Genomic DNA, 9841 nt, shown 5'->3' on the forward strand with positions numbered 1-9841 from the left:
CATTTGAATGCCCTGTCGAGGTAAGCGCTTACATCATAAGAATGCCGATGTAAGCGCTTACATCATAAGAATGATGAGGTAAGCGCTTACATAACAAAAATGTCGATGTAAGCGCTTACATCATATTTTCATCTATTTTGATTTTTCTTTCTTTTGTTTTGTCTACTTTCACATACAACAATAGGTGTGGTCCTATCAAACCTCAGTACGGGCAGGAAGGGTATAATATCTAGCCTGGCCTCCCCCTCTGGGGTGACCTTTACCTCCCCGACCTCCTCCTCTAGCTGGCTGAGCAGGTGGGCTAGCAACTGGTGCTGGAACCATAACTTGGGAACTTTGTGGGGCATGCTGTGGCTGAGGAGTCTGTAGAGGTGCACCCCTCCTAAGTTCGGGTAAATCCCTCACCATATGGCGTGTGTCACCACACTCAAAACAAGCTCTGGGAGGACGTGGTGGCTATGACTGGCTCGGGCCAGATCTGCTGGACTGACCACTAAAAGCACCCCGTGCAGAAGGCGCACTAGATAATAGAGATGCATAATAAGGCTCTTGAGGTCTAGGAGGAGCTGGAATACCGCTGGCTGTTAGAAGAGTTGAGTGAATAGGGCAACTCATATAACCCCTACCATGACGAACTGCAGCTGGGGCACGGGCACCAGAATAATGGCTCGACTCTCGAGACTTCTTGGCCTCCCTCTCCTCTCTATCCCGAGCATGCATACCCTCCACTCTCCTAGAAATGCTCACCACCTGCTGATAAGAAATATCCATCTCCAACTCATGAGCCATTCTAGATCTGATGCTGGGAATGAGCCCCTTAATAAACCGACGAAACCTCTCACAAAATATAGTAACCAAAGCTGGTGCATGCCTCGCCATGTTAGTGAAACAGACAACATACTCCAAAACAGTCATAGTGCCCTGGCGCAAACGCTCAAACTCTGCACGCCATGCGTCCTTGAGGCTCTAAGGGACAAACTCTCTCAGGAACATATCTGAAAAGTGAGCCCAAGTAAGGGATGCTGCCTCAACTAGACTATCCAACTCAAAAGTACGCCACCACTGGTAGGCTGCTCCTCAAAGCTAGAAGGCGGTGAAAGAAACCACACTCGATCCTGATATACCTATAGTGCGGAGGATACGATAACACTCCTCCAGAAATTCTAGGGCATCATCTAATGCTAAACTACTGAATATAGGAGGCTTATACTTCTTGAACCTCTCAAGCCTCTGCTGCTCATCCTCTAAAGCCGCTCCCATGTCCTCGGGCTGAACTGGGGCCGTAGGCGGTATCGGTATAACCTCTGGGATCTGATCAACCTGGACCCGCTGCTCAGGAGTGTGGGTAGCGGGAGTCTATGCTTCTCCCCTGGCCTGGGACGTGGCTGCTGTAAGGGGAATCAACCTTGCCTGAGCTAGGGTGGTGTACATGTTCACAAACTGTGCAAAAGTCTCCTGAAGAGCTGGAATAGTGGTAGTAGTAGGCGTATCAGGTGCCTAGACTCCGGCTAGAGCTACTGGAGGCTTCTCTATGGCAGCTCGCGCGGGTGCTCTGGCTGCACCACGGGCGCATCCTCGGGCTCTACCCCGGCCCGACCTCTGACGGCTCTAGTAGGGGGCGCGGGTGCCTGGTAATTTCCGGTAGCACGTGTCCTCACCATCTGTGAGAGAATAGAAGACATAGGTTTTGAATTGTGATATCAAAAATCTCGCATGACAAGGAAATCAAATGAAGTGGAATTTTGCTAACAGTTACATAGACTCTTGTAGATAAGTACAGACGTCTCCGTACCGATCCACGAGACTCTAATAAACCGGTTTGTGATTCATTACTCCTATGAACCTAGAGCTCTGATACCAACTTGTCACGACCCGAGTTCACCCTTCGTGAACTATCGTGACGGCACCTAGTCTCTATGACTAGGTAAGCCTAACAATTTGCGAAAAAAGGAAACGAAAGATAAAACTAGCCAAAAACTGTGGAATAAACATAAATAAAACGTTTAAGATGCCTCTAGGCATATACAATACAAACTCTCAAACTGAAACAACTCCCAAAGCCCAGAATCTCATGAAATTACAAGCTATTGAATAGATATAAGTGTTCTAACTCCAGAATGTCTAAACAAAAGTAAATACATGAGAGCTAAAGCTAGAGGGGAGAATAGAGAGGGACTCCTCGATCTACGGATGCGGCATATATACCTCAAAGTCTTTGAAGATCGCCTCGCCTCACTAATGGTATGGCTGAGCCGAAGAACCTGGATTTGCACACAAAAAACATGTGCAGGAAGGGCATGAGTACACCACAGTGGTACTCAATAAGTGCCAAGCCTAACCTCGGTCGAGTAGTGGTGAGGAGAGTCAGGGCACTACTGATTTTAGATGAAAAATAAGGTAAACAGTATAGAATACGACAATATAATTAAAATTCTAACATGCTATAATGAATAAAATCACAGAAAGAAATCTAACTCAGTACATAGAAATAGCAACAAGGGAGATATCATCTGTAGTCCAAATCATAATTGTGTAAGGGAAACTCCCAGAATACCAATCCGTAGTCCCAAAATAAATATCCAGTACGGTGAATCTATAGGGTGCTATCCTGTAGTCCCAATCATAAATGTGCAAGGGGATCTACTGGAATATCGATCCGTAGTCCCAAAGTAAACAAGCAGGGGGATCTCCCGGGATATCGCCCCGTAGTCCCAAAGTAAATACACAACCTTCTCATAAGAATATACAGTTCTATTCAAGAATTAAACAGGAAATTTCTACTCTAACATGCTGCACAAAGTACAAGTAGGCAATTAAGGAAGGTAAGATAATTAAGTCACGTAAGCATGTTTTTCCTAATCTAAACAAGAGACTTCAAGTACAAGTATTTGCTAAATTACAAGAAAACATAGGTATTAGCTTAATGAAAACAAGATTTCAACAATTAGCACGTGTACGCACTTGTCACCTCACGTATACGACACTCATATAACAAAAATACCAAATCCTAACGGGAGTTCCCCCCCATAAGGTTAGGCAAGCCACTTACCTCGAACCAACTCAATCAACTCGAAATCACGTTCTTTCCACGAGTACCTGACTCTAAATGGCCCAAATCTATTCAAAGTAATTGCATAATGTAAATATAACTTCAAGTAACTAATTTAACTAATTAATTCGAAGCTAACACGCGAAATTAAAAAAATCGCCCAAAAATCCCCCCGGGCCCACATCTCGGAATTGGATAAAATTTACAGAACTCGAATCCCTACTCTCTCATGAGTTCATACATACCAACCATACCAAAATACGACCACAAATGAACCCTCAAATCCCTAAATCAATGTCTCCAATTTCAAACCCTAAACCCCCAATTTTTAACGACTAATTCCATACATTTCTTGTCTAATCAGTGGAATATCACCATAATAACAAGTTTTGGTTCCAAAATCTTACCTCCACAAAGTTTCCTTGAAAAATCTCCCAATCCGACTTGAAAATGGTGAAATAAAGCTGAAAATGGCGAAGAAAACCTTATATAGGTTCTGGCCCAGGGATTCCGCACCTGCACCCCTTTTCCCGCATTTGCGGTGACGCTTCTGCGGTCTAATCAACCGCATATGCGGTTTCCACTTAATGCACTGGGACCGAACCTGCGCCATATACCCGCTCTTGCGGTCCCATAGGTGCGATAAAGCACCCGCACCTGTGACTTCTAACATTACCTCATCTGGCCGTATTTGCAGCTGACCACACGCTTCTGCGGTTCCGCACCTGCGATACCCAATCTACAGGTGCGGTTATGGCAGTAATTCAGCAGCTTCAACTGCATACTCTAACTCCCAACTTCCTGTCAACCATCCAGAATCATCCCAAGGCCCCTAGGACCTCAACCAAAAGTACAAACAAGTCATATATCACTATTCAAACTTGTACTAATCTTTGAAACACTTAAAACAACCTTGAATCATCAAAACACCCTCGGATTCAAGCCTAAGGGTTCCAAAACCTCCAAATTTCACTTCCGATCAAAAAATCTACCAAACCTCGTCCGAATGACCTGAAATTTTACACACACGTCACATTCAATATTACGGAGCTACTCCAACTCTTGGAATAGGATTCTGACCCCGATATCAAAATTCCACTATCAAACCGGAAACTTCCAAGTTTCAACTTTCAGCATTTCAAGCCTAATTAAGCTACGGACCTCCAAAACACATTCCGAATACGCCCCTAAGCCCGAAATCACCCAAAGGAGCTAACAAAAGTGACAAAATTCCCGTCTTCACTCTACTCTATTTCCGGTCCAAATTCTAAAGCTTAAGCTCTCATTGAGGGACTAAATGTCCCAAAACACTCTGAAACTACAAACAAATCCTCCCGGCAACTCACAATAGCAGAAATAAACATAGGGAAAGCAGTTAATAGGGTGTCGAGGCGTTAATTCTTAAAACGATCGATCGGGTCGTTACATTGAGATAGTGAAAAGATGGGGATATCTGCTCCGCATATCAAATTTAGAATCCCAGGTAAGTGCCTCAATATGCTGACCTCTCAACTGCACACGAACCGAAAGATAAATCTTTGACCTCAACTGATGAACCTATCGGTGTTGAATAGCTACCGGCTCCTCCGCGTAGGTCAAATCCTTGTCCAGTTGGACTGTACTGAAATCTAACACGTGGGATGGATCGCCGTGATACTTCCGAAGCATGGACACATGAAACACTGGGTGTACTGTTGATAAGCCTAGTGGTTATGTGAGCTTATAAGCCACCTCTCCCACTCGATCAAGAATCTCAAAAGGCCCGATAAACCTAGGGCTTAAGTTGCCCTTCTTCCCAAACCGCATCACACCTTTCATTGGTGACACCCAATGCAACACTCTCTCTCCGACCATGAATGCTATATCACGAACCTTACGGTCGGCATAACGCTTCTACCTGGACTGAGCTGTACGAAATATATCCTGAATGATCTTAACCTTATCCAAGGCATCCTACACTAAATCTATGCCAAATAACCTAGCCTCCCCCGGTTCAAACCATCCAATCGGCGATCGATACCATCTACCATACAATGCCTCATAGTAAGTCATCTGGATACTCGACTGATAGCTGTTGTTGTAGGCAAACTCCACTAATGGCAAGAACCGATCCCAAGATTCTCCAAAGTCAATAACACTGGCGCGGAGCATATCCTCCAAGATCTGAATAGTAAACTCAGACTGTCCATCTATCTGAGGATGAAATAATATGCTCACCTCGACCCGCGTACCCAACTCACGATGTACTACCCTACAGAAATACGAGGTAAACTAAGTACCTCGGTCAGAAATGATAGACACGGGCATACCATGAAGACGAATGATCTCACAGATGTAAATCTTTGCCAACCGCTCCGAAGAATAGGAAACTACCACATGAATGAAATGTGCTGACTTGGTCAGCCTATCCATAACAACCCATACCGCATCGAACTTCCTCTGAGTCTGTGGGAGTCCAACAATGAAGTCCATGGTGATACGCTCCGACTTCCACTCAGGTATCTCAATCTTCTAAAGTAAACCACCAGGTCTCTGATGCTTGTACTTTACTTGCTGACAATTGAAACACCGAGCTATATATTCAACAATATCCTTCTTCATCCTCCTCCACCAATAATGCTGCCACAAGTCCTGATACATCTTAGCGGCACCTAGATGAATAGAATACCAGGAACTGTGGGCCTCCTCTAGAATCAACTCATGAATCCCATCTACATTAGGAACACAAACACAATCCTGCATCCTCAAAACTCCATCATCTCCAACTGTAACCTGCTTGGCATCTCCGTGTCGCACTGTGTCCCTAAGGACAAGCAAATAAGGACCATCATAATACCGCTCCCTGATATGCTCTAACAAGGAAGACCGAGTGACTGTACATGCTAGAACATGGCTAGGCTTAGAAACATCCAACCTCACAAACTGATTGGCCAAAGCCTGAACATCTAATGTGATCGGTCTCTCACTGACTAGAATATACGCAAAGCTGCCCATACTAGCTGACTTCCTACTCAAAGCATCGACCACTACATTGGCCTTCCTGAGATGATACAAGATGGTAATATCATAGTCTTTCAATAGCTCCAACCACCTCCTCTGCCTCGAATTGAGCTCCTTCTTCTTGAATAAATACTGCAAACTCTTATGATCTGTGAACACCTCACATGACACGCCATATAGATAGTGCCTCCAAATCTTCAACGCGTGAACAATGGCTGCTAGCTCCAAGTCATGAACTGGATAATTCTTCTCATGAATATTCAACTGTCGCGAAGCATATGCAATAACCTTTCCACCCTGTAGCAATACCGTACCAAGTCCAATACGAGATGCGTCACAATATACCATATATGGCCCTGAACTTGTAGGCAACACCAACGCCGGTGCCATAGTCAAAGCTGTCTTGAGCTTATGAAAGCTTGCCTCACACTCGTCCGACCACCTGAACTGGGCACCCTTTTGGGTCAACCTGGTCATCGGGGCTACTATAGATGAAAACTCCTCCACAAACCAATGATAATAACCCGCCAAACCCAAGAAACTCCAGATCTCTATAGCTGATGTGGGTTTAGGACGGTCCTTAACTGCCTCAATCTTCTTAGGATCCACCGAATACCCTCCGCCGATATAACATGACCCAATAATGTAACTAAACTTAACCAAGACTCATATTTCGAAAACATAGCATATAATTGGCTATCTCTCAGAGAACGATCCGAAAAAGATGCTCATGCTCCTCTCGACTGCGGGAGTAGATCAAGATATCATCAATAAATACAATCACGAATGAATCTAGATAGGGCTTGAATACCCGATTCATCTAATGCATAAATGATGCTGGGTCATTTGTCAACCCAAATGACATCACTAGAAACTCATAATGCCCATACCGAGTGCGAAAAGCTATCTTAGGACATGAGATTCCCTAATCCTCAACTGATGGTAGCAAGACCTCAAATTAATCTTTGAAAATAACTTGGCACCTTGAAGCTAATCAATAAGTCATCAATCCTCGGTAATGGATACTTGTACTTGATGGTGACTTTGTTCAACTACCGATAGTCTATACACATCCTCATTGATCCATCCTTCTTCTTTACAAACAACGTCAGTGCACCCTAAGGCGAGACACTAGGTCTAATAAAGCCCTTATCAAGCAAATCTTGCAACTACTCCTTCAATTCTTTCAACTCTGGCGGGGCCATGCGGTATGGTGGAATACAAATAGGATGGGTGCCCGGAGCCAAATCAATGCAAAAGCCAATATCCCTGTCGGGTGGCATCCCTGACAGGTCTACAGGAAATACCTCTAGAAACTCACGAACAACTGGTATAGAATGCATGGAAGGAACCTCCGCACTGGAATCACGAACATAAGCCAAATAATTCAAACACCCTTCTCAACTATACACCGAGCCTTCATATAAGAAATAACCCTGCTGGTAGAATGACCGGGAGTCCCTCTCCACTCCAATTGAGGCAACCCGGCAAGGATAAGTTCACAGTCTTGGCATGACAGTCCAATATAGCATGATAAGGTGACAACTAATCCATCCCCAATATAACATCGAAGTCAACCATATTGAGAAGTAGGAGATCTATGCTGGTCTCAAGACCCCCAATAATAACCATACTCGAGCGATAGACACGGTCTACAATGATAGAATCTCCCACAGGCGTGGACACATTGTCACGACTTAAAACTAACCCTGTCGTGCTGGTGCCTATCATGGTACTAGGCAAGCCGACACACTACCAAAACCAGTCAATATTTATCCAAGTTCCTTCTGAATTACCTTCAAATTGATACTTCCCCATGCCATAATACCGCAATCCTCAACCCAGACTCACCACACAAGATCCAAGCATAAAGCCACACCTTCTAAGGATCATAAGCCACTGAATACTCCCTTAAATATTCCCAAAAGCACCACGTTCAAAATAGTTACCCTAAAGATACTTCCTGCGAATCTAAAGCCATTACCTTCATCTTCCTGATACTAATATGTAGAATCCATAATGATATAGAAATGCCACAAGTCTTGACATCGGGAGTCATCCACTCTACTCAGGTTTCAATTAAACTGATCAAACAAACCGAACAATCTGTGCCCCATTAGTACAACAACACCTAAGTATGTAACCCATCATTCCAAGCAGCCGAGTGATATCCTACTCCATACCCGTTATATCCCTTGCAACAACAACTAATTCAACCAACATTTCTCATATACCCATAAAACATAACACTACCCCTAAGTAGAGTGGATGACTCTCGAGAATGGTTTTAATGGATCCAAGATATACATGTAATAATTGGAGATATTCAGGATGTATATTTGGCTAGAAACTGAGGTTTACATTGGAGGGTGTCAAGACTTGTGACATTTCTATATCATTATAGATTCTACGTATCAGTATCAATAAGATGAAGGTAATGGCTTTAGATTTGCAGGAAGTCTCTTCAGGGTAACTATTTTGAACGTGGTGCTTTTGGGAATATTTAAGGGAGTATTCAGCGGCTTATAAGCCTTAGACAATGTGGTTTTATGATTGGGTCTCGTGTGGTGAGTCTGGGTTGAGGATTGCGATATTATGGCAAGGGGAAGTATCAATTTGAAGGTAATTCAGAAAGAACTTTGATAAATATTGACTGGTTTTTGTAGTGTGTCGGCTTGCCTAGTACCACGATAGGTGCCATCACGATAGGGTTAGATTTAGGGTCATGACACACATACACGTGAGCACTCAAAGAATCACGAGGCACAACCAAATGTGAAGCAAAGTAAGATGATACATACAAATAAGTAGATCCCGGGTCAAGTAATATTGAGGCATCCTTACTGCAAATTGAAACCATACATGTGATAACTGCATTAGATGACTCAGCCTTAGGCCTAGCTGGAAAAGCATAACATCGGGGCTGGACCTCACCACTCTGGACTACTTCTCGAGGACGGGCCCTGCCTGGTTGGCCTCTACCTCTAGCGGTCTGTCCTCCACCTCTAATGCCTCGACCTCGACCTCTAGTTGACTGACCCCTACCTCTACCTGGCTGAGCGGGCGGTGGAATGCCTGATGCTGGGACCATGTCACGAGAACACTAATGTTGTGAACTGCTCGATGCTTGAGGGCAAAATCTAGCAATATGCCTCGGATCGCCACAAGTATAACAAGACCTAGGCTGCTAAGACTGCTGACCTTGAAACTAACCTTGACGACCTGGGTAACCACCTTGAAAACTCTAGAGTGGAGGTGCACTAATAGGAGATGGTGGTGCATTATAGGGTAGCTGATCAGAATATTGCATATGAGAGCCGTGACCACCTGAAGCACCGTGAGAAGCCTGAAGTGCTGAATGAAACGGCCTGGGAGGATGGCCTCTACCAAAAGAATCCCTACCTCTAGATGAGGCACCACTGAACCTACCAGAATGACGAGGCCACTTGTCAGACCCCTGACCACTCCCCAGAGCTAAAACCGTCTCAACTCGCCTGGCCACCCTGTCTCCTTAGCCATCTGCAATCTGATAGGTTGAGCGAGTCCCTCAATTAACCTCCTCATCTTTTCTCTCTTGGTGGGAAATATAAGAAGAGCATGGCCGGCCAAATCAACAAACCTAGCCTCGTACTGAGTGACAGTCAAGAATCCTTGGTGAAGATGCTCGAACCGCCTATGGTAGTCCTCTCTTTAAGTGATAGGAAAGAACTTCTCGAGAAATAGTTAAGAGAATTGGTCCCAAGTCAAGGCAAGCGACCTAGCTGGTCTAGTCAACACAAAATCATTCCACTA

The sequence above is a fragment of the Nicotiana tabacum genome, chromosome 10, assembly GCF_000715075.1.
Source record: "Nicotiana tabacum cultivar K326 chromosome 10, ASM71507v2, whole genome shotgun sequence".
Taxonomy (NCBI): Eukaryota; Viridiplantae; Streptophyta; class Magnoliopsida; order Solanales; family Solanaceae; genus Nicotiana; species Nicotiana tabacum.